The sequence below is a fragment of the Eleginops maclovinus genome, chromosome 18 (genome assembly GCF_036324505.1).
Source record: "Eleginops maclovinus isolate JMC-PN-2008 ecotype Puerto Natales chromosome 18, JC_Emac_rtc_rv5, whole genome shotgun sequence".
Lineage (NCBI taxonomy): Eukaryota > Metazoa > Chordata > Actinopteri > Perciformes > Eleginopidae > Eleginops > Eleginops maclovinus.
The window spans coordinates 16,053,079-16,080,067 of record NC_086366.1 but is presented as its reverse complement, the minus strand read 5'-3'; the positions used below and the strand labels follow the sequence as shown (position 1 = coordinate 16,080,067).

At 38.7% G+C, this 26,989-nt stretch overlaps 1 protein-coding gene across 1 annotated transcript in view; it reads left to right on the top strand.

The window, feature by feature from the left end:
* The first annotated feature begins 3,203 nt into the window (after positions 1-3,203).
* The window catches only part of lrfn1 (leucine rich repeat and fibronectin type III domain containing 1), a 93,397-nt gene continuing 69,611 nt past the window's right edge, over positions 3,204-26,989 (top strand). Inside the window, exon 1 of the mRNA XM_063907302.1 lies at positions 3,204-3,907. The gene's annotated coding sequence lies outside the window, so the exon portion shown is untranslated. The remainder of the gene's footprint in view (positions 3,908-26,989) is intronic.

The following is a 26,989-nucleotide window of genomic DNA, read 5'->3' as shown; positions in this document are numbered from 1 at the left end:
ATGATGTTCCTGAACACAGTGTTTTATTCGCTCTGGTTAGTTAGATTTATATTACAATATGTAAAAAAGATATTGTTAAAACAACATAACAGATACTACCCAGCATCCAAATGCAGCAAAAACTCAATAAACACCATGATGTGTCTGAAAAATAAGTAGGAAAAGGTGTCTAATCAAATCTTACTTTATATTTAATCATTGAACTTCATGTTGAACATAATTATTATAGCTCTCCTCCTCAGGTTCACTATCCACACCTTGACCAAATTAAACTAAAATAAACAATACAAAAACAATTAAATTGTAATTAGCAAATAAAACAACAAAAATCGAAAGTTAGTGAAATATCCCGTACCCAGTCTTACTATGCCAGTTCCCGTGATAGATCATCTCAACGCTATTCCAAATATTAAATAAAAAGGTTTACATTTTAAAAATGATCTACATGTTTCATTTCCTCATATGTTAAGTCTCTTTCATTCAAAACATCTTGTGGATACTGTTTGGAGATCTTTTTGTTTCTTTATTCATACATGTTTTAAACAATTTTTAAGAAAACCAAATCTTAAAATGTCAGTGCTTTTAATATGATGAATATGAATCTTTATATTTATTATTTATTATTGGTATGTCTCTACCTATTCAAACTGTATATGCACACACAAGCGACGGAGTATAACGGTGTAGTTATTTTGGGCTCAGCCAGGGAGAGTAAACAGGGAGTTTCACAGGCCTTAATGGGAATTGATCCGAGCAATTTGTTATCGGCAACTGTGGTATGTCAAAAATGACATTTTGAGGTAGACTCATACAAAGTCTATGTACACCAGAACCTAAATTGAGCAACCTCAGTATCTAATATGTTCCAGGTCATTAAACGCACCCTCTGAGGGTATGAGCGGCTTGGTGGTGTGTACTGGATCTGAGAGCAGATGCCCCTCTTATGTTTTGCACTTTAGAGAACGGCAAATTTCCTTATTAGAGAGGATGGCTCACACTGACCTAATCTGCTATTATGCTTTCAAAGACTAGTGTGCAGTAATTTCATCACTTTGGTGAGAGAAGATAGTTAAGATGGACAATCTCTCAATATCACACTAATCAATCACTTTTACAGTGCATTACTGCGAAAGGGAGCTTTGCCCCATGGAGTGCAGCCTGGTATAAATAGCAGATTGGCTTCCTTCATGGCTCTTTCTCAATTTCCATCAGTATTCGCTGCATGCGTCCTATGCACTCCCCCACCCCATGAACACACATGCTCATTCACATCGGGCTCAGAGCAATCACCTAATGAAACATAAACTCTCAGGCACGTTCTGTGGCACAATGACATTTTGAAAGATTGTCATCTATTCAAAAGTCACAAAACTATTTTGAGAGTGCGTTTGAATTTAAATGTGTCTTCTTTCAAACCTATTTAAGATGACTTTGCTGGGAATATCTCTCGACTGACTGTCAAGTCTTGGTGAAGCGTGGTTTGCAAGTTTCTCAATATTGTGTCACATCCTACCGATCCATTCAAAATGCCCTGGAGGTGCCCAGCCCATTATGAACTGTCCTTTAATTACAACAGGCTGCTGCTCATGTACAAAGGGTGGCACATCAGATTATTGTAACACCTGTCATGTTGCAGCAGTGAAACAAAGATGATGTGAAATGCAGCTGCAGTAGAAAGAGAGGAGGATGTTAGGCAATTCGAGAGAAAAAGAAATACTTCTATTATAATTTACAATTATATATTTTTCCTTTTTAAGACATGAAGTGCGACTGTGGTACTCTACTATGAGCAGTAACCTTGTTATTTATGGATCTTTTATTTCTTCACATTATTATAGTCCTACATTTGGGACCTGTTATGGGTGATATTTTTATTGTATCTAATCTTTTCTTATATCACCACGTACTTCTTACAGCAAATTAATTCTGCTCAGAGCAGACATTACGTTTAAATCACCTGTACTTTAAATGTGGGGTCATTCTTTACTCTCCTCACTCCCTGTAGCTCTCCAATATTCACCATGTTCCATACAACGCAAGTCTGTTTCTTTGCAATATGTATGAGGCCCCTGCAGACATATCAGTCTAATTTGACAGGATTTGTCAGAGGAGACACAAGAATTACTTTTAGACATCACATGTCCTGCGGCCTCCGTGCAAGCAGACAGTAGGCTACACTAGGGGATGAATATGCACCAAAAAACACATGTTATCCTCTTCTTAGAGGCATATTGCGGATGTGCACATTATAATAAAGGATGGGCTGTCTCATTCTTTCTTCTGCATCTCTGAGAGGATTACCCCTTGTATTGTTTTGTTTTTTATAGTGGGAGGATATTTGCGTTTTTTTTCTTTGTCTTAATATCTCATTTCCGATGCAGAGTGCTTGTTCCAAAGCAAAATAATGCTGCCTTGGACATGTGGGTGGTCAAACTATGTGTACTGCTGCTTATCATGATGGGTATTCAAGATTGAGAGGGATAAGAAAATAAGAACGGTAGGCTATTCATTACAGCCCGAACACAAAGCAGTGAACTCGCCGATAGGGGGGTTGTGAATGTGATTTTTAAAGTGCAGCAATGACCCAACACCCCACCTCCATCCACTTCACTCCCCACCTTTGCAGTGTCTTGTTGTGGTGGACCATGAGCTGCCTGCCCAGCCCGGAGTATCGCAAACACTTTCTCTAGATATGATCCCACCATCATGAGAAAACATTTCCTTCTCATCTTCACCACAGGAAAAAGAAACCCTCAGCTTTAAATGCAGCCCAAATGACATCACATTGCTGCAGTGCTGCACTGTCCATGAAAGGTGTCAGTCGTTTTCCTCTCTTACTAAGAATTTGTCCACTGGCCACTTGGCTCTGCTGTGCTCCAGACATCATGGCGTGACAATATGTATGCATTTATATCTGGCTCTTATTACGCAGGTGGACGCCTGCATGAGGAGTAGAGACGCATTTTCAAAGGCTGCCTGTTCTCCAGGACACAGCAAGATTCCCTGCCACATCCCGCCCGGAGAAATCGACCGCATCGCTTTGTTGAAGGAGCGGACAGTCATGTATGAAAACTAATTGCTCGCATGGGTACGCATAGAAGCCTATTAGAAAAGAAAGAGGGCGGGGGGTGGGGGGCAAGGGGGGGGGACAGGGTATTAGTGCATGGGTGGGATTCCTTCATTGCGCTTCAGACGGAGGAAGTTATGACAACAAATTGCTACAGTAATGGCAAACAGCTGCCAGTAAAGCAGGCGTGATAACTGCGCCGTATAGCTGTAATTACTAGACTTTTCGACCTTCGCAATTTTTTTTCACGGACTTCAATTTGACGCCAACCTTCAGCCGTCAGGGGCTTTTTTTCAAGAGAGCAGCACATCGCCTCCGGACTGCAGTTTTCTGTCCTGACTCCATCTGTGCTGCAATTCATAATAAGAGGGATATTTATTGGGAATTTAATCGTATTCCGGCGTTTCAAACCGTACGCGGGGGACTTGATAGCACCACGTCCTGCCACCGTAACCCCCTTGAAAGGCAAGCCTAGGACTCTCCCGAGCTTTTGGATTTTTGGGGGGATTTCAGGTGTACAATTTCTGCCTTTTACGCCTTAATCGGATCGTACTGGGATTTAAGGTGGGGTTTTTTCGCGGCGCAGGTAACTGGAAAATATCCCTCTGTCTCTTGTTGATGATACTTGAGCGGCACATTTGTCGATCATCGCGTCGGCTGGATTTTCCAGCACGAGCCATCAAGAGCCTAATGAGAAGGTTTTTACGCGTCGATATGGAATAAATGAACTCCCGTTACCATCAGAGAGTGAATGTATCCAGAGAGACAAGTGTGTGGACGGCGGAAATCATGTGCAATAGGATCAACCCTTCGGCGTCTGCATTATTAGTGCCACTTTTGGTAAGTCACTTAGACTTGGTGAGAAATGTGCGGTGGACTTTGCACTCCTGACACAAGCATGTGTGCCTCTCTGTAGAGCTGAACAGTGTCCACATTTGTGATGTGGCGCATTGATTGTGCAAACAACTATATATAGAATGGTAGTCTGTCTGTCTATCTATCTATCTATCTATCTATCTATCTATCTATCTATCTATCTATCTATCTATCTATCTATCTATCTATCTATCTATCTATCTATCTATCTATCTATCTATCTATCTATCTATCTATCTATCTATCTATCTATGCTCTATTTTAAGGGGAGCCATTGAAACTAGTCTGCTGGATGGTATGATATCTGTTTAGCTGAGATGTTTTCAGGCTACTTGAGATAGTCAGTCCTCACGTGTTGGAGCGGTTTCTGAAGTGCATATATTGTCAGTTGGTAGATGGATCCAAAACGACCCTGTCGTTCTGTATCTGTGCTTTGTGCTCCAAAGTGTGCAATGAAATATGGTTAAACAGTGACACACAACTTGAATTCCCAGAGAGTGGATTGCATGTTGAAATGGCCCGGGCGTGTCTGCATCAGCACGACGCAGAGAAGAAGACTTTTCATAAATTAGCAGCAGCTCTGAGATCCTCCCCATTGGGCCGTTTCACTGATTGCAGAGAGAATGGACAGTTTTACTGTGGAGCCACACAGCTTGATGGATGATCAAAACTCAGTAATGTCGCTTTTGAGTTGAGTTTAAAAATATAAAGAGATTATTCTTTTATTTTATGGTGATGAGTGGAGGCCTCGATAGGATGTGTTTCTGACAATCAGGCGAGCAGGTTAAGAGATGATAAAGAGTTACAGAAACAATGATGCAGCATGATAATAATCTCATGGGCGCAATGAGTGAGTGCTGGCAATTATGTTTGCACCGTACTTGGAATTTTTTGTCCCTCTCATCATTTACCATTTACTCAATAAGCTCAGCCTGCTTTGATTCAACTCAGCATTTCTAGGAAGTTTGTTTCACTCTGCCATTTCTAATTTTGGCACGCAGGCTGGAGAGGTCACTGAAATATCTGTTTATCACTCAGAGGACACAGGCAACAATAGATGGGAGAGATGAGGTCCAGGGTGCCTGCATGGAGGTAGCAAGGTTGTAAATCTGTTAGACTGAGGAGGGGTTAGGTGTCATTGTGCTTACTCTCAAGTCATGTAAAGATTTCTCATATAGCTCTGCTGTATCCGCATAATACCTTCCCAAGACATCCCCTGGGGAAGATGTAGGCATTGGCCAGCCATGTTGCTACATCGGGGTATGCAGTGAGAGTTACTGCAGCTTGCAGTGTTATTGGGAAACAGTACAAGCTGCATCTACTGTATATAGCCTCCTTTACTCTTATTGAGCCTATGGAGTGTACGTCTACTTCCTACACCTCTGCACAGTAAAATGAAGTCACACAGAAAGATTGACAATGTAATTTGTCACCTGATCTTGGCATTGTTCTATATTCTGATAATTCCTTTTTATGTTTAAGAGTCTTAAAAACATCCTTTGTATGTCACACATTATATGGTCTTTATAGAATAAAAACAAACAAAAGCACAAGCAGCTAGCTCAGTGGCTCAAGTGCTTCAGTAAATGCTGAATCCTGTGTTTTAGACCGACAGAGTGAATTGAGAAAATTGAAATAGTGTTTGGTTAAAGCTGTGCACCACACAGGTTTTAACATAAGGGACTTGAAAAGCTCCTAAAAACAGAGGTTAATGAGGGTTCTTCTAAGGAGGGTTGAAACCCTTGAGCCTTATTGGATTTGTAATTTGAATTAGCAGTGCATGCAGCAGGGCTCTTATGTATTTAGATGCCGTTTTTTACTAGCTGTGTGTGTGTTGCAGTAATGATCACGTCTTTGGCTTGTCAATGTGTTGCGGGGTGTTACAGCAGAAGCTCAGAGCACTTGCTGTCATGTGTAAGCCTAATGAAATCAGGCAGGGTGGTCATTATCATTATCGTGCATTATTGCCAACGCTTCAATGTTTAGCAATGCAATCGCAGGCGGGAAACTGACTGCCGGTCAAATTCATATCCCAGCAGGTAATGCATAAAAAGAAAGTGACAATGCCATGTGTGTAAGGTTTTCTGCTTTCTAGGTTGCCTATGCGGACCATGGGGTGAGATTAATGTGGTCTCTCTGCCTTGCCATTCTGTTGCATTGTGTTACAGCAGCTGCTCATGGTGCCAGTGTCATGTGTTAGCATTATGAAATTGGGACCAGTAAAGGGTTATCAGCCACTGCGGGAATGAGAGAATAGCAGCACACACAAGCTATTGATCTGCTTCTGAAGTATAAAAGACATAGTAGGATGTATACATCTGTTTTTGTTCTCTGCGTAAAGCATTCTTTTGCAGTGAGTCATGCTTGAACACCAAACAACTGTAAAATGTACACATTTGGTGTCAAGATTATTTTTTTACAAGCCACTTCACGCTATAATATTTACAGTATACACATACAGTATTGTAGTAGTCATGTGGGCTGGTTTAAAGATGCAATGTCTGATCACAACATTAAGATAAAGTAGTGTGTTGAAACTGAGAAGGGTCAATGGTGTTGTGATATGATTGATTTTTTCCCCAGTGGTTTAAATCTCAGTCTACCTTTGCATCTATGCACTACCTTTGCATCCATGCAAACAGTGACAGACTTAAAAGAAGTGATTTCTGTGATTAAAAAGGATACTCTCGTTATTGTTGTGAATTCTGGACTCTGCATGCATTAAGGAAACAGTAAAGAAAAAAGAAAATAAGTACCAATTAGGCTAAGTTGTTATCAGACTACAGCAGAGATGTTTCTCCCAAGGCAAGTCAAGTTATTTAGTGCTCAAGAAGCATAAAAAAGTTGAAGAAATGGTCTAATTACAACTAGCCAAAAAGATCAAAGGAATAGCCAACAAAGATTTGAAGCAATTCAACTAGAGCTAGAGATATTATTATTTTTTAAGGTTAGTAAGTGACTCTGAAGGGAAAAACTGTGGTGAACCCTAAGCTGTGAACACTGGAGGAAACACAGGTAAATAACAACCAGGCCTCTAGAGGCATAAAACACTTTTCAACTTTGCTGCATCAGGAATTTAAATGAGAGCAACAACAGTAATATATTACACACAACTATTGATCATTTATGTGATATATTTGATACAGTTTGTCTGGATTACGCTGCTCAGAGTGTTTCTTCTTCTTGTCAGGGCACTTTTGTTTTTTGTTTCAGCATCATTACATCTCCTTGCAAGTGTCCTGGGTTTGAATGCAATGATATACTCCCAATATGTGTTTCTTCACGTTTGAGGAAAATAAACTGGGCCATGTAGATTATCTATTTCTTGCCTGTTCCAAGGTGATTGTGACTTTAAGCCTTGTGTAAGACTAATGACCTCTATAGATTTTACCTTGCCTCTCTCCCACTGCATGCTGGGATGGGCTGCGATATTATTTTCTACATTGGGCCCGCAATTTTGAACACAAAACCACTCTTGCAAATAGGTAGCAGTCCAAACACAAATGTTTTTACAAATGTTCAATCATTGATTGAGAAAAATCAAAAATGAAACAAACTCTCCTCAACTAAAGAAAATACAATGCAGCTGAAAACTCTCCTAGACCTTCCAGAAATATTATCATGGCTAAACTGGAGAAGATAGACTTCATGATATTTGCCTCTTGGTCATGGCTTTTTTGTTCTTGAAAACATTGGTATTCTGACTTGGTAACCTTTGGAAATAATGATTGCCGCATGGCGCCTTTTATCCTCGAGGCTTTTAGCTTCTCATATCTGAGCAGTACATCTGAATAAGGAAAGCTGTCACTTTTTGTCAAAGAGCATGAACGTTTGTGTGGAGCATGCCTGTCAACCATTGCTAAGTTGGTTTTGTTGTTTTCTTTGACAAAGACTAATAAAACAGGTGCGCACAGTGAGCGCTGGTGCTTAAAGGCTGACCTGCTCGGGGCTACATGATGAGTGTCGCATGTTAAATGTAGCAAGCGAGTATGACCAGAATGTACAATAGGGGCTTCGTGAAGGAAGGAAGCATGGGAGAGTCACTCTCAGGGACGTGCTGTCTGAAGTGAAGGATACAGACCCACATAAAGATCTATATGGAGGTTAGAGTGCTAATTCCTTCAGGAATGCTGTGCAGGATGCGGTATGATATTGAACACCCCACTGAGCACAGTGGTAAGCAGCCTTTATAATCCAAACATCCCATATTCAACCTTACATGAGACACTGGAGTCCTGACACAATTATTCAATTGAGAACAACATGTCATCTGCTGTATAGTATATGGCATTTAAATTACAGAGGAGCATCACATTGTATTCTCATGAGATTCGCTGCATGGTACCAGACAGTAACCCTCAGATAAAAAAATGATTTGTGGCATCTGACTCCCTCAAGAACCACTGTTGTGCAGTCATCCTGCCACGGTGGCGGCCTTTAACTGTTGCTCTGACACTGTGTGAGGGCCTTTATGTGGCCATTTAGATAAAGTGATATGATATTGTTATGTAAACAAGAAACAATGGCTGAGTGTAGCATAAAAGCAAACTCGCAGTGATGTCTTCAACTGCTGCTTCTAGTCCTCCTCTGTTTACCTGAAGGTGACACTGATTTAGATCATGCTGCATTTGGTCACATTGATCAATATCTTCTGCCAGAACAGCATTTCCATCTCTTGAGAGAGCCAATTAACAGAGCTTCATGCTCTCATACAGAACTTGAAATGCACACAAACACTATCTTCCCCCCAGTCCCATTAAATAATGCATAAGAACAATATATTATTGTGCAGTGCTCATTACCACAGGTCCTATTAAGACCTCCTTCTCTGAAGTAAGAAGCATTGGGCTAAATGTAGCGCATTTTATTTTTGACAGAGGCATTAGAAAAAAGATAAAGCCTCCATGAATTACTTCTGCTGAATATGCCATTGCAATGAGATCTTTTTGTCCTTAAATATTGATTTGTTTGTCAGAAAGTATTGCGGCATGCTCTTCGTCAGACTGCAGCAGCCTCATTGGAGATGTCTTACTCTGGCTGCCTATTAAAGGCTGGAAGACAGAGGAAGCATTATCTATTCCAGTGAAGTGAACTTTCAAGAGCCTCAACCTTCACTTTCTGTTTCCTCAGTTTGTTTGAATGTCTGGCTTTAATAGAGAAACACATGCATAATCTAGAACCCCAGTGCAAAAATAAAAAGTCTGTGAATAATATTTTGGTGCTGACCATAATTTATATGTGGTTGTGTTTTGAAAGCCTTTTTGCACGCTGTTTCAGAAAAGTTCTGGAAACTTGATGCTTTTCAGTTAAGGCTGTTTGATGTTGTACAACCACAATACAGTATTTCTTTGTTTTGGGGAATATACTAAAAGTTGTTTTTAATTGTGCTTTAATGATTCCATAGTCAAATTGTTTTAATACTTAACAAAGAGCATGTTTTATTCTGAGAGATTCACAATCAGGCATCTTGATTTCCTGCTTTTGCGACTGACAAACACTAGTGTAAATATTCAGTTAACCTTAATTAAATCCCTCCCTCTACACTACATGTCTTTGAGGAGAATTTCCTTGGTGCCTTACAAAGCACCACTGCTGCAGTGATATTGGTCTAACTAGGCTGGACATCACAAAAAAAGGTACAGCTTAAGGGAGATGAAGAATAAAAAAAACAGCAGCAGCAGGATGTCCACATGTTTGGCCTGAATACATGAAATACATTCTCCTTCGGCTCATGCTTTGCTGCATGTTTTGTTTGATATTTATTTATCTTTTAAGCACACAAGATTAACAAATTGATAATTTACCACCTTTGGCTTTTTAAAATAATAACAACCTGGTAGGCTTATCTCAAGGTGAGGTGCACTATATCAGTACAAAGCTGCAGATTATTGCTGTGTAAATCTTTGACACATTTGGAAAGCTTTATAACTCTGAAATACTCTGCACATTCTCCTCAGAATAGATTTAGGGCACAGCTTCGAACAGTTTCCAAAGAAATGCAGCACAAATAATTATTGATCAATGTTTCCTGAAAGTAATGGATGTAGAATATCTTTATCTTGGCCATTGCAGAGAAAATGTGTATGCTATAAACAATGTCGTATTCCTTCCCCTCCCATGTTAATCTGAAATTAAGAAACACCGCTAACTTAAATGACAACCAACAGAATGAATGGTTTGTGCAGTGTGGTGTATTTATTTGGCTGTAGTAAGCAGTATAACTCATCGATCAGCACATTCTTACACATACGTGGGCAGAAGGACACTTAAGCAGGGTTGATTTCTTGCTGACACTGAGCTTGAAGCAGGGCTCAGGAAAATCTATCCCTTAGATCAACATCTATTGGATGTTCCTCCCCTTGTTTCCAAATAGTTATCTAAGGTTTAGTTATTAATTACAAGGGCTGTTGCTGATGTACTGTTTCAGGCAGTGAGTTAATTTCAGTAATACTTTATTTTGGTGATATTTATGGGCTTGGTTCTAGGGATTGATTTTTGTACCCTGGAATGTGTCCAGTGACTCCCCTGTGTCCACAGTCTGACTTTCTGGTTAGTAGACCATATAAATCCTGCTGAGCATGAAATGTTCATGTGTGAATGCATGGGACACACACTTTTCAGGTGGAGTCACCATCCATTCTCATGCCTTTTCAGTGTGAAGTCCATCTACTGTATGTATTCATACTGAATAGAATTAGGGCCCATCACCAAAATGTTTTGTCCTAATCCCATACTCAATAGTGATTGCCTTAAATGGCAATACATTGCTGCATAATTGTGTTCAACCCTACAATGGGCTGTGATTAAAACTCAGTTATTAGACAATTTTCTGGACATTGAACAATAACATTGTTGAAAACAGGAGTTCAAAAACAAAACAAAACAGAGCCTAAAGAGGATTCAGTCAAAACCTCTTTAAGGAGGCTTTTGTCCCTTAGTGGGCCGGTGGAAATATCCAAAACACTGTCTTTATTTCTGCTGAAGAAGATCCTCATGTGAAGGGCATCCAGTGTGCACTATGCTGTGTGCAGCTACAAGTCAACATGCAACTTCAGCTAATTATAGCCTGTAATAGACTATAATGGTACAATCTCTGCACCTTACTTGAGTAAAAAGCTTTTGGAATACTTGTAAGGATACAATGCAATACAAAAGAAAGTACTATTTTATCATCCAGTACAAAGAAATTGCAGATCCGACAATGTGAAGACTTTGTCCAGCATTTTCCGTAATAAAGACACTTTCCTATATTGCAGTGGACTGTGACTGTCTATTGTGCCCTAAAGAAATGGAAATCTGTTCAAGGGAATGAGTTGAAGCTTGTTAATCCAGCACAACCAAGTTGCTCTCGGTACAGCACTTACGGTCAGCTGAAGGCTGTGATGATCAGGATGCTGCCAAATGCCTTAAGTTGATCAGATGCCGTTGTCTTAATTATGAATACTGAGCAGTGCAGTATGTTGCTCGGGATAAGCCTGACTGCCAACAGCTATAAATGTAAATGCTAATGTGAGAGTTGTGATTTTTTGTTGTTGATAGGAGTGAGGATTTTCCTCCAATAAACATGTGAAAGCACTGGCTATCGCAAAGATAATGGTCCGCTCAATAGGCTGCTGTCTTATAAATGGAAATCTCTCTCTGGAGTCCCATTAACCGACAGCACTGTTTTTTTTTCTTCTTCACTGCCCAATTTCTAAACTGGCATGCTATATAAGACAGCTGAAAGATAAGGTGGTTAGCATGCTATGTTCTCGATTCAATCTTTTGTGATGTGTGGATTCATCTGTAAAGGCCTGCACAGAGGGCTAGGTGGACTTTCATGAGATATGAACCAGCAAAAAACAAAAGCTACCTCGACTCAAGCTGAACCGTTAGAGAAACAGCCGTGGCTTTAAAGTCTCAGCCCTCAGCATTACTTGTCTGTCAAGATGCATTGAGACATGCCAACCAAACTCGTGTCAAAGGGAACAGTGCCCAGTAAAAGGTCAGCTGTACATCATGCTCGTATGAGCTGTGCTGAGACGTGAAACGATATGAAAGCTTTATGGTTTGATAACAACATCAACAATAGCAAACTAGCAAACAAAGCAACCCGGCAATGTAAAGTGATAATCTCTTTAAGGGGTGGTTATCTTCCAACAGGCGATAGCGGCATGCTTTTGGCCTTTAGGAGCCGTCCATGCCTACAGTTATTGATGATACATTTTCGCTTCAGCGAGATCAGTTCATTAGATTGTTGTGACAAACTACTTTCTCTAGCGCGAGACTTGATAGATGATGGCTGGGTGTAGCCGTCGTGGGCTGGGGGTCTATTGACTAAAAGGGCCATATTTATGGAAGTCTAGTGATGTATAGGACATTGGTAAAGCGTGTTAGACTCCTCCTAGATGTTTGGATGGATGGATGGATAAGGACTCCAGAGTTTGGTGTACCATTAAACCTACCAGAGGTGGTGTGTTTGATGATTTACAAGTGATTTAAAAAAAGTTAGGTTTTACTAGTGGTGGTAAATCAAACAGGGGTATAAAAAAGGCTTTCCGATGTGGTTACTTCATATATACTATATGTCGTATTGATAGATGATGACAGGTGATGCAATCGTTATTGAGATGAAATTACCCATAGTCATTGAAGATTGTGGTCAAAAACCCCAGCCCTACCTGTATGTACATGCTTTTTCAACTTATATTGTAACATATCTAAAAAATTTGCAAATTCTTGCTTAGCTGCTGCTTGACACACAGCAGTCCTTCTTCCCTCTACCAGCAATACCTCACATCTTGTGTTCAGTTCCTTTAGCTGACATTTTAGATAGTTTCCAGTGAGATATTACTGGGTTTATAGAGCTACTTTGCTCTTTGAAAACATTACTGTTGCTGATCCATAAACAATATCCAGTTGAATTAAACTACAAATAACTCTAATCATGATTTAATTTAAATAATATATTAAACAAACCAGAAATAGAAATAAAAAGGGACAATAAGAGAGAAATCATTAAGGTAGAAGTATCAATAGAATGCTAACAATACACATCTAGTGGAGCAGAGCAAAATGTTAGATTAGACTCATTCAAAAAAGATACTGTTTCACTACCTAAATATATTAAATAAGTCTAATGTATTATTCTTCACCAAATGTGTTACATGAAAAATAATTGTCACTTCAAAGATAGGTAAACTGCATTTGTAGTTTGGATGGCTTTAAGAAAAACGTTTCAATGTATGCAAATCTCACAGAAAGTGTCCAAGACCATACTGCAGAGCTGATGTGCTGTTCATTAAAGGAGCATTTTGCTGTTACTGTCTCTAATTATTAATACTTTCAACCAAAGGCAACTGAGATTTGTCAGGATTTCCATGCTCGAGCCGATCACTGAAGCAGGATTTGAATCTCAACAACAATTATTAACACTGCTTGGTGTCTATCACCTTAGGTTTTTCGATTAAAGCATCCATATAAGACATGTTTACATCATCTAATTGGGTAAATGTTGAATGTTTAAATGAAAAGCAGTAAATTATAAAACTTGCCTGTTGTTCTTTTCTTTCTTCTTTCTTCTGTTCTTCTGTTCCTATTTTGTTTATTTTGCCTGATGTCTAGATGCTGATTCGAGAGTGCATGTCTCAAAGGAAATAAAGCACGTTCAGGACGGAAAGATGATTACGTCTTAGAAATCCTCTAGGTGAAACAGCGCATGGCACTTGCTCAGTTATAGCAGATGGATACCCCTTTGATCCGCGGTTGGGGAGGAGAAGTCGATTGAGTGACTGTGATAAGACATTCAGCTGTTAAGCACTTCCATTGTATCTTGATTTAAATGTATGTGAACTGCATAGGGATTTTGATAACCCTACTATTTAGACAGAGGATGGACATTGAATTGCAATTTATTTATATTTGATCATGGCAACCACCCTGATGGTATTTAAACATGTGCTAAAGAGCTTTGAAGTCTGAATCAGTTATTTCATTAACAAGAAGACACTGGAGGAACATGGGTTCTTCTAAATTATTTAGTACTTTACAGCGTTATGTGCACAAGTCAATCATGAAATTAAGTAAATGTCTTAACCCTTTGGTGTCTTGGGGCTAATTTGGCTGTTTTTAAGCTACTTTTTTATTTTTTATTTGTCTTACTAAATCCCATTAAGAAATGTTAAGCATGTCAATGCTTGGTATCTTTCTTTTTAGGACAACCTCACCTACAGTATATAACCTGATAATTATTTTTTTCATTTTGACATACTATATGAACATTTTGGACCCAAAATCTCACAAAAAACGTAAAAACGGATTTTGAAATTGATATTGTTCTTTATATGGATAGCACAAACATTCACAACTAAACATTTTGAAACCTGGAAATATATACAGGGGATGTCACTATGATAATGTAAAAAGTTTGATTGAGGTATCATGTACCTATATACACATTTTATGAACAAATAGCAGGTGCATCGATAGGCGTTTTTCACTCATTACTCAAAGTTCTCAGAGTAATGAAAAGAATACTGTAAATTATTGTATCTTCAAAACTGTAAATCTATCTCACTATCTCTATAATTCTCAATGTTTGTCTGTCACCTTTCTTCAATCTCTGTTTCTCTTCGTCTCCCGCTGACTCTCTTCGTCTGTCGTCGTCTCTCTTCGTCTATCTTCGTCTATCTTCCTCTCTCTTCGTCTATCTTCCTCTCTCTCTCTCTCTCTCTCGATCTCCCGCCATCTCTCTTCGGCTCCCGCCGTGTCTTTTCGTCTCTCTTCGTCTTGCTTTGTCTCGCTTCGTATAGCGCTGTTTACCTAAATAGGACTGTTGTTTTTATGCAGCGCCGGCAAGAACGTTTCATGTGATCTGATCACGCCGGTGTGATCGTCGACTCTAAAGGGTTCATTAGCTCTGTATCAGGTATGAACCATACTATACAGGACGTTTAATTTGGTATGCAACTCCCAGTTTGGTAGGCCAACACCTTTAAAAAAAAAAAAAATCAAATTCAAGAACTTTTCAGGCCCAAATCGCTAAAAATGAAGGACCCTTACATGTCATAGTATGAAAGGCAAATTACTGTCACCTTTTTTCGGTGACACTCAAAACAATGCTGCAATGACAGGACAATGGAGGACAAGTCAAGGAACAAAACAAATGAACTAAATTGTACTTTTATATAATGAAACTTTCAAGGCCTTGATATGCTTTACCTCAAAGCAAACTATGGAAACAGTCACGTTATGAGTACAATTGATGATACTATGAAAGAGAACTTCCAAAAAATAAACTGTGACCCTGAAGTTCCTAAACAAATGCATGCCGCTCAATCAAAGAACCCTCCCTCACATGGATAGTGACACGCATTAATAGAATTAAAGACCTCTCAGATATTGTGAACTATAGAGCAGGTAGTTGGTTTATTTTCTATGAAGAATAATTTATTAGCTAATAAAAAGCTCCATTTAAATATATGTGAAATACATGTTCAGGTCATTTTAAACTCTTTATATTTCCCATTTATTCCTATTCTTCAAGTCTGATGAAACCACACCACTTCTGTCCCCACCAAACATACCAAGGTTCATGCAGAACCGTGAAGTCCTTGCACCGGTACACTCCTTTTTTAAAGCTGTAAAAGTCTATGCATTTTGACACGTCAGTACTTTTCCGTTAGACAGAGCTAGCAAAGCACATGGCAGCTGGCTGTCAACTTGAGTAGCTTTGGGGAAGAGACTTCATCGTATTAGACAGTGAAATCCGTTGTGCATTTTACGCTTTTCAATTACATCCACTGTGAGCCTTGCACGTAACCTGCAAGCAAATTCTATTTTAAATCAAACATTTAAATAAATTATTTGGTTTAAAATGCTAGTGTTAACATGTGTCTGCTAAAGCTTTGAAAAATGCACAGACACCATCTTCACTGTGAATTTTTAGCAGGAAAATGCAGATATTTTCGCACTATACTTTTTCACTTTGCAAAAAAAATGCTGCTTTAGTGGAACAATGTGGAAGGCTAGAGCTATGGGTAGATTTCTTTCCTGAGACTCTCTGACAAAAGCCCATTTCGATGGTGTGGCATTGTTGCTCAAGTGCTTTGGTTTGCTTGCCTTTTGTTGATATCATACATCAGTGTTATTTTTGCTGCGTTGCCATAGCGGCAAACATCTTTCAGACCTGTCAGGTGTTCATGTCGTCCTAGTGGCACAGCTGGGTAAAGTGCATGCCATGTAATTGTGATGTGCTGTTTGAATCCAGCAGGGACACATCAAACCTTTCCTCACTGTATTGTACCATAAAAACCTCTGAAGCCTTGGGTATCTCTTATCAGAGAAAATATGGAAGGAGAAGCATTTTGAGCAACATGCTCTGATTCACTATGCCTTGTTTGTTATTTTGATGGAAGTTGAAAAGCAACTGTACTGCATTTCAAAGCAGGTTATGTTTTGGCATCACATTTAAATCAACTGTCCTTTTAAATTAGACATGCAATAATGAGACTTAAAGATATAACTCAAGTCTTATTTAAAACAGATGCACCTCCGTGTTTGACTTGAGGGAAAGTCTTTCCCTCAGCATGGCTCCAGTTTTAATCGGTGGCCTAACTGAGAAAACAGCACTATCATTCTGGGCCAGGCACACTTAATGGACTTCAAATGATTTGGCTCCAAGTCAAATATTTTTCGTGTATTCAAACATACACAGGTCAGAAATGTAGCTGCTGATAGGATTAGCGGATAAACGGCCTGTCAATCCTGATCGATCTATCCATTAAATGATCAACCATTCATTATATCACAATTAGTAAGCAGTGCTAGTGGTGTGACGTTACCCGGTTCACACAGTACTGTCAAACTTGGATATGCAGCCATGTTCTTGTGTAAAATACTGCGTTATGGGCTGTCATCAACTTGTTTGGCTTACAATAACTAACAGAGATAACTTGGCTTGGACTTAGTTTCTCCACCTGGACATTAATGCTGTCAATGCAGGTATTTGACCTATTCCCAGCATTGATTTGTGACTCACCAACACAAATTGAAGGCAGCATTAGCTCTGAAGTTGTGAACAAAAAGCTGTTGTTACAGTATATCAGGAAATACTGTTTTCTTATCTGATTAATGTCGTATTGTGTTGAAACCTAGGATTTACAACCCTATTTTTTTTATTGACAAAAATCCTATACAGTGCTAAATAAAGATGTAGTGTCTTCTTAACCAACATCTTTGAAAAGCCTTTTGCATTTAACCAAAAAAACAAGACTTGTAATTATTCCAGGAGTTATATTTAGAGCATGCTGTTCATTCAGGCAACTTGATATTCCATACAAGTTAAAGGATTGTTTATACAATTTTAGATGGCTGAGCATTTGGCTTGCATTTTTTATTATGACACTATAATGTTAAGTTAGTTGGTTTCACTAGTTGGTTACACATACAGTATGTCTTTTGTGGTTAATTTATGTCTTTTGTTCACTCATTTCAAAATTAGATAAAAAATCTGCTTCATACCTTGTTGCCATTGCCGTTAACTGAGGGCTTATATATGTGCACAGTATCCAGATGACACAAAAGTGTACAGTCATGCCAGTGGCTCTTTGAAGCTGGACTGAGGCACAGAGGGGCTTTGAACTAACTGTTGATGTGAAAAAGATGTAATGTTTAACTCTGTCAGTTAAATTGTGGGGATTCATCGTCTTTGGACCATAAATGTCTGGACCAAATATCACCCCAATACATCCAAAAGTTGTCAAGACATTTCATATCAAACAAAATGGTATCACTAAAATAAAGATTAAGGAATCACTAAAGACTATAGGGTTTAGCAACTGGCAGCCTTTCGCGTGTGCATACCATGTTATTTCAGTGGATGTAGTAGACATTAAGATATTTCACAGGATAAGAAAACATTTTGACCTACAGTGCATCCTCTGTGATGTGTACATGTACATCCTGATATCGGAGCTGACCCCATATACCAGATGTGAATTATTAAAAAGTTTGGATATAGCTTTTCTATTTTGAGTCATGCATCATTTTATTCAGTTCATACATCATTACCTTCAGTTGCTTTACAGAGTTGACTTTAGCTTTTCACATTATGTATGCCCTGTTATGATACACCAGGCTAAATACAAAGATCATTTTTCTCTTCAGTACTTTGCATAAAATTTACATTTAATTGGACTGATAGAATCATATTTTAGCATTGCATCTGTTCATAAAAAAGGTTCCCTTGTTGCTACCTAATGTAGTCATTGTTTATGAAAATCAGCTAATGCACAATTTTAATCTTTTCCTCATCATTCAGGTAAAAATGAAGTTCATTATGGATTAAATACAAAAGCCTCTCCGACTTTTATTCAAATGAGTAATTATTCTCGCAGTAACTGGGAGACTGCCATTGTTACAAACTCCCTGTTAATCATGTTGGATTACATCAGATTACTGTAGAATCTTACACAGACAATTGTGTTTACTTTGTACAACAGCAATCCTCAAAGGTGATCCAATTGTCAGTCATAAATGAGTTTTAGTTAATATGCTGATTACCAGAATGAACTTCTAAAGTTGTCAGACGGGTGATGAAGGTCCTCAGGAAGCAATTGAAATACATGGGAAAATCAATCTAGACATGCCAGTATCATTGATATGAAATTAAAATGGTTGTTATTTTTTTTATATTAGATCAGCTGTAAAATAATTTCAGCAAAACATTTTTTATTATTTTACTTAACGATATGAATCGGAAACGTTAGTATGATCTTGTGGGGGAAAGTTTGTGAAATTAGTTTACACGTATCCACAGATGTAATGTACTATATTCAAAGTGGGGTAGTCAAATGATATTTCTTCCTATAATCTGATGGTAAAGAAATGGTTCCATTTTATGATGACAGCGAGCAACAAATCAGAAAAGCACCATGAAATAGATTTTTGACTTTGAAGTAGCTACATTAAAATGACAAAAGCGCATGGGAAAACCATTTTAGGATGAATAACAATTGCCAGCATGAGTCAGCTTTTAAATCTTTGGGGACAAAAGCTTCCCTTGAATTAGAAAACATGAGAGAAATAACAGCCCCAGCTGACTTACGGTTTTAATTTAAAATATCAAGATATTATAGCTCAGTTAAAGCTTACCCAGCCCGTAGGAAAAGGTTGTGGAGGAAAAAAGCTTGATGTAAGACTAGCTTTCAGAATAATAAGCATAGAAGAATTTATTGTTACTTTTATAGTGTATGAAGCAGGAAAGGATGTTCCTGTGTGGGTTATTCAAATAGTCAATTAAACAGTTTCCATATGTTACAGTACAACATTCATGATTTTAGGTATTCATCCCTGGCTGTGTTCCCTGAGACGGAGGCTGTCCATGAATAATTAGCTCAGTTTGAGCTTACTCGTTAAGAAGCTTAGAAGTGCTATGAGCTAAAGTATAAGCCGGCTTAGCGAGGTAAGTCTTGTACACCAACTATTGACCACATGTTTTGGGGGTGCACAGATATATTTCAGCACCTTTGAGAGTTGATTTGCTTGAGAAGGATCCCATGTCCAATTAAGCTGTTTTTCTTTACTTGAAATCATAGAGATTTGAAGATACTGCTGGAAATGTTAAAGCACATCAAGCACTGAGTTCTCACCCCTGCTACTGCGATTTCCCATCCTATAAATGCTTGAAATTCTTCTAATAGGAGCAATGGTTGGAATTGACTTTAAATCAACCTGCTATGTGTAGTTTACACATTTCAACCATCACTAAATTAAGTCTTAATGACAGCATCCTTTCATTTTGGATTTAAAAGTAATAAGCTACTGACCCTCTGTCAGCATGTCTGAGCTGTGAAGGCAACGTGAGTCGGATACGAGACGTATAATGGCCTTGTTGTTGCTTTTTAGAGGCATTCAGATTTTCCACGCCATTACCTTTGAAAGAGGAGCACCAGTAAAGAGTGGAATATCCTGTTTGAGCAGTGTTCACACCAGCATTGACTCCCACAGAAGGGGACCTTGTTTTTGTCAGTAAATCAACATGGCCTATAAGGCTTGTGGCTGCACACAACGGGGAGTCATTGGCAGTCTCAGTTTTGCTTTTGTCCCGTGCATTGTGGACGGTTTCCAATGGTTACTCGGACTGTCACAGCCCTGGAAGGTGCTGCAGTAGAGGCTCAGTTCCTGTCTGTAAAAAAAAACACCTGCAATAACGTGTCACGTATTGAATTTCTAGCGCAGTTGCATAACTAATTCGAATGTGGTTTCCTATTGAACAGGACAAGAATAGTATATTCTATTTGCTGGAGATATGGAATCAAGACTTCACAACCATTAGAGCAAATGGTGCATATCACGACAGTGTACCGCATATAGTAACCAGCTAAGTGCCAATAAATGTACCCTTCTCTAATTCAGGCGGAGATTTCTTCATCCACCATTTCCCCTTTACATCTTTTTTTAGAATTACAATAAAGCTCCATCTGTCCATCCATTTTGAAAGTAGTTCACACAGCACCAAAAACCTTCAAGTATACTTTTAAAGTCAGAACTGAAGAAATAAAATCTTGGGGGTTCCAACACCTCACACCTTTTAACATGCAGTATGTTTCCATCCGTACCAAGCTGGTTAATAAGAGTCCTTAGTGTCCTTCCACCCAGATACAGTATCTTGTTCTGTTATACTGTAGGAACATTTCTCCTTTTTGTTTAATTATGGATGTTGAACCTGCTTGCATTCTTATTTAACTATATTAAAATATGTAAAATGGCCCTTAGCAATGAGTATACAGCTGGCTAATGTATTGTTCTCCATGTGGTGAACACAGTATACAATGTTTACATGTTACCTCACGTTGGTCTGCATGCTCGGCTTCTCTCGGATCACAGTCAGGCTAAATAAAATGTTTGTCGACATTGCAGCATACAGATGTTGCTCTTAGCAGACCCCCTCTCTGCGTGTATTTGCATTAGTAGCACCACCGTGTAAAATCAGTTCAGAAACACGCACTACAGATTCACACAGAATAAATCGTTTTTGGACCTAATTTCTCATCTTACATACTAATTTCACAGCTGTTTCTTTTCATAAATGTTATTATAAAAGAATGACAATAATGGGAGAATTCCTTTGTGTCAAAATCTGCAGTGGTGTTAATCTGCTGTTCCTGCTGAAAATGTGCCAGTTTAATACCCCAAACAATCAGGAGAACGACTTTCATTTATAGAGGATTTTTTCTGCCTGTATTTTAATAAACGTCTGATGTGGATGTCAAGTAAGCAGTTTCAGTAATGCAGCTGTGATGCAGATGTTTAGCTAAAGGCCAGGCACTGAATACATAATCAGATATCCCTGTTTCCCTGCTGCATCGCTACAAAACAAGCAAGGATCGTTTTACCATTGCGAAGTTTAACTCTTAATTGTCTCTTTTCATTTAAACATACTACAAGTGAGATGTGGAGATTGAAGGAGGCACATTTCAAACCCAGCGTTGCAATTTAGTGCACTACAGCTCGTCCCCTATATTGGCACATATCACACTGTATCCATTATTAATGACATGGTTCTCAAGCACGACGTCTGCACAAATTAGTATGTAGAGGGCGCCAAGATCACTTACCAGCAGTGACTTCAAAATTAAGTATTAAAAACTAAATTCAGGCATTTCTTTTAGTATACCGAGGTCATATCTTCTGTTGATCTTCAAAATGACCATGGGGAATTTTTGGGATCGAAGTCTTGATGCTCTACGGTGTTTGCAGCCGTGGTATTGCTGTTGTAATATACCTTTATCTTCTTTTCCAGTTTTTTTATTAGGGCTCTGCAAAAGAAGAGGGGCTTCCAATAAACCCATCTCTGAATTATTAGCAATATGTAAGCAGTTCAAGATTCAAGAAGCTTTATTTATCCCGAGGGAAATTGAGGATAGTTGTGTCATAATCACTGCTAACAGAGCAAAGCTGATCTATAATATATTAAGTTTGCATTAAGTTGTTGAAAAAACTATTTGGATAGGAGACCTGACTAAACACATCTCTATACCACTTCTGATACTTATTGATTAATACAAATAAAAATCCATCTGTTAAAAAGTGATGCAGAGTGTATGTTTACACTGTTTTTGTGAAAGGAACAAACAAAAAGCATGACGCTGTAATCCACCACCACAGTTGTGATGTAAGAACAATAAATAGGCAGATTTGTCTTATTTGGTGTTTTATTCGCCCCTCCAAAAAAGAGTGTGGGTGTTCACTCTTGGATTTTATATTGTCTGAATCTGTTATTTGTCCAAATGATCCTGTAGTGTCAGAGGTTAGCAGAATAATCGTAATGTGACCGATTTCTAATTTTTAGCACAAACCCACATTAGCTATTGACTGCGATCTCCCTGGGAAGTTTCCTCAACCGGATAATGCATACTTGTGTAGTAATTAAACATGGCTGCCAACATCAAAATATTCCACATGAATGCAACCGTTGGTTCGATTCCATGTTCTTACCACATAGAAGCCCCTGGAATGCACTTAAATCGTTTCATATGAAATCTATGTGAGGTCCTGCATCTTGACGGACATTTCAGATGTTTGAATGATTTAAATATCAAAAATGTTTTAAATGTTTTGTCATAAAATCTGTCTCAAATATTACACGAGTAGTGTATATCAGGTTTTATTTTCGTTTATGCGTGACTTTTGGGACTAATGAAGACCTCTAATCTTAATTAGTTGGCAATGATTCAAATGTATCTGTAGAATACTGGATCATCTATGAGACATTGACTGTTCATAAACCCATATTCACTTATATTTAATTTAGAAATTGAAAGCGTAAATCACAGTTACAAAAATCTTCTTATAGTGGGCAAGGTTTCAGTGAAAATCCCTTATTAAAAAATACAGAAAGCTATTATGGTAAGTTATTGAATTATCGTGGGGAAGACTCAAGTCTAACTAAAGGTCTTCTTTCATGTAGTGAACTGGTTGAAAGGCAAGGTCTTGACAGTGCACACTTAAAGCCTGACATTCAGCTAATGAATTGCTAGGCTGTAATGTATTCATCCCCCTGCTGTTATTGAGAACCGGTTGGATGTGGATACGGACGGATTCATCACTTTCCTGCCGTCTGCACCCTTTGAATGCAGCAGTGGATGAACAATGCTAGCAAGTAGGGACTGGTCTGAGGCATCAGGCTTAAATCTGTGCCACTTTTCCATCAACTGCAGCGTGACATGTCCACCACTCTGAGGAGTCAATTGACCGTCAGGCTGAAAGGGATTTGGGGAGTTCAAGGAAGTGAAAGTAGCAGTCTGATGTTCTCTTTTTAGTGAAACTCACCTTCCTCAAAATCTATTTTGGCACTAAAGGTAGCAATGGACCCTAAAGGAATTGCAAAAAAACAGCAGAATCTAATGGTGAAAGCATCCCTTTCACTGTCTGGAATTACTTTGCCAAGCCTTTTCTGTGCCTTCAGAGAATGGAAAGGGACTATAGCAGAAATGTGCCCTGTCACCCATACATGCAGTTAAATCTGCGGACTAAACCCTTTTAGGAACTCACTGGGCCAATAGAGTATTTCAGTGTTTTATTGGCATTCCTGCAGGTTAGAAAGAGGAATGTAGACGATTGCTCATTACACTTCATTAGTGTAAAAAATATCCAGAGGAAACTACCATCTGTCACCTTATGTGTGGGTTGGATACCTCAAAGACTCATAAAGAAGAGGTGCCAGAAAACAGTTCATTCCTAACTGAGATGTTTTTGCACTTCAAAATAGATTTTCTTTAAGTTGTTTTAATGGGTTGAAGCTGCAACCCTTATTACCAACTCCTTTAGGACTTTCTCCCAACACACTCTCAGTAAATCTATATGTGAGATGAGCGTGTTTCAATCCAGGAGGAGTCATCCCAACTTCCTTCAGTGTCTCTGTTCTCTGTCACATTTCCCCCCGGTGACGTTGGATACTGTCTGCATTGTTTTTCACGCTTAGTCGTGTAACCACAAACAAAAGCCACTTAATGCGTCTGATGTGCCACAAACACCAGAGCGGGCGCTGCTCTGATTTGAAGATTACACAATTGTCTCCAGAGTGAATCCCAAAAGGAGAATGGTAGCAGAGGCGTGACTTTGTATTGAAAAGTTGTGGGGACATGAGGGCACAGATAAATCATGTTTAGGATTTTAGACAATGAAATGAGGGTTAGAGTGGTGGCTCGGTAAACAATGGCACATCACAAAGGGCATAGCCTCAATTCATAAATTCAAAGCATAAATCATTGGCAACACAAGTACCAGTTATGCATCATTCATAAAGAAAGGACGTAAAACATGGACTGAAGAGAAACTGCAACTGTCAACAAGTCGGCATTTATTTTTTATTTTCAACTTATATTTCTTTCTTTGGAAATTGCATTACTAGTTTTCTTATTGTCGAAATTAACCTTTCCAAAACATTCTGATTTGTTAGTTAAACTTTCCTGTTGCAATTTACGATTTTTATGTAATAAATCATGGTTTATAAAAAGATTGGGGCAAAATCTGCCGTTGCAAAAAGTGTTGTGTACACGTCCCTGGCAATCACAGTGTAAATGAAAGCTATGATAGTTGTATGAGTAGTTAGGCCTCGAGTGCAAGACCCTTAAGCTGACCAGGTGATCCCCAGGCTTATGATGTCTGCTGTGTACTGAGGATCATGGTGGTTGTGTTTTAATTTTAGATTGTTGCTTATTATAGAGATCCAGGAGATAATACAATTCCTAAAACACATTCACATGATAAAATAAGAGCAGCTGTAATATTGTCAACTGATTTCTCTAGATAAAATGCACAACCATTTTTCAATATACTGTGTATTTTTTTTTGTGATTGATGATCATGTAAAATGCAATTAAGGTTAACGGTGCTAACAGAGGATTTTGGAAAAAGTACAATTGATACACACAGTGTTTATAGCCAGTATAGGGACTGTTCACCCTTTGTCTTCGCTCCCCACCTAAAAACTCCACACCTCGGGTTAGCAGTTTCAATCTCAAAATAAGGTGACTAAACGAAGTGTAAAACTGTCTTCCTAATTTATTTTCTCTTTTATTCTTCTACATGAAGTATAAGATGTGAATTTTAAGTGGAAATTGTGGAATTTTTCATTTAAATGATGTCCGTTAAGTCACGTATTATCACCATTTGATGGTGACTTGCATACAGTATGTAGCCTGGCTCCGCCCTCCCACGGACTTCCGCTCAATTTTCATTTCCCTTCAGTACTGAAAGTCCAGTCCCTTCTGTCTGGGTTTTCGGTATATTCGCGGGTTTTCTCCCGGCAATCTTTACCTGTCCAATCAGCGAACAGAGGGAGTGGCTGAGAAAAATGACGTTGAGGTCGTGCGCGACTTTGAGTTGTACTTCAGCAATGGCGGCGGAGAACGATGCGAGCGAAGCCATACAGTCTGTTGTGGCAGAGCCATTAAATAAGAATATATATATATATAATAATAGAAATAATATCTTATTTAATGACTCTGCGTTGTGACAACGCTGCCGCGCATGACATACATCACGACCAAACGTTTGCGATTGGTTATGGCAGATCCAGAGTGGCACTGGGCAGATCCAATAGTTTTAAACTTCAACAGAGTACCCGCTTTCAAGTAAAAAAACACTTGTCAATGGGGAGTGGCCAGACTCTCTGTTCAAATGAACTGTAGTACGAGTCTGGTAGGACCAGTATGGCCCACTCATGGAAGTATAACAATATTTATGTTTGCAGTATTAAAAACAGTTTGCATCAGAAACATGAGACCAGACTGCTGAACTCTAAGCACAATTCCATTGTTTTCACTGAAAAATAAATCCTAAATTAACCATGCCTCAAATCTTGTGGATTGCCATCTACTTTCTGCTGACACAGCAATTGTGGAACAGGTTGTTATTTATTTCACGCTATCAAAAATGTTCTGTCATTTAAAGATTACCTTGACTTTTTGTCGGATTTATGCAAAGCTATTTCAGAGGGATTCTGTGTATCTTTATAAAACGTTAAAAAAAGCATTGTTCACCACGTCTGTTTTAGCCCACACACCAAACCTCATTTGAATTTCTTCGAACTATCAGATCTAGTCTTACAATTACCACTAATCATTATCTCTCATGGCCTGCCATTACAGAGGTTATATCAACCTTTTTTTAATATTCTTTTTCTCTGCTCTTATTCGTTGATCAGCAAAGGATTTCCACTGAACTTACACCTGAAATAAGAGAGGTTAAACATTATATTGTTATGTTATATTGTAATCTTAATTTAGATTAAGATTTTCACATGTGTTACGATTGTCTTTTCACTTTATGGTGTTTCTTATCGTTTACGATACACTCTACCAGTGTACAAAGTATTTAAGTTCCTGGCTTGTGATCACATTTTCTGTGTGATTTGTGTGGCATTTGTTAATCTTTTGTGACAGGCCACACATACACTTAAATACATTTTTAACATAATTTGTTTTTTTTTAACCACCTCTCATACTGTGGAACCTTTTAGTATCCATGTCTGTACGACTTGTGTGCTTTTCCTGTCAGCAGTGCTCATAAAAACCACTTAGAAAAACCGCTGTTGTCTCGTTCCATACTGCTCACAGTTAATAGAAGATTTCCAGCAGTGTAACATGATGCAGCCAGGCCCTTACTGCAGAGGACCGGCCCATCCCATCCAGCAGCCGAGGCTTATATGCCAATGCTATTCGAATTACCATTAAAGACTGAAGCAGGAGTGTGCAACCGAGTGCTTATGTAATGGCAGACAGTGATAATGCAGCCACGCAGCTCAATGCCAAAAAAACAATGTAATAAGGAAGTTAGTCCGACTTGCCATTGCATTTATTCAATCATTAGTTTTGTTGGCCTGCCTCTTAATGCTGCCGAATGTCAGATTGGCTGTTACATAGAGCAGTGGACCATTAAGAAGGTTTCATAATAGAAATTGACTAAAACTCAACGACATATGAGATATGCGGTTATATATAGGACCATTGTCAAATGTTTTTTTTAGCTGCAGGATAATGCAATGGTGGGAATCTGAAGTTT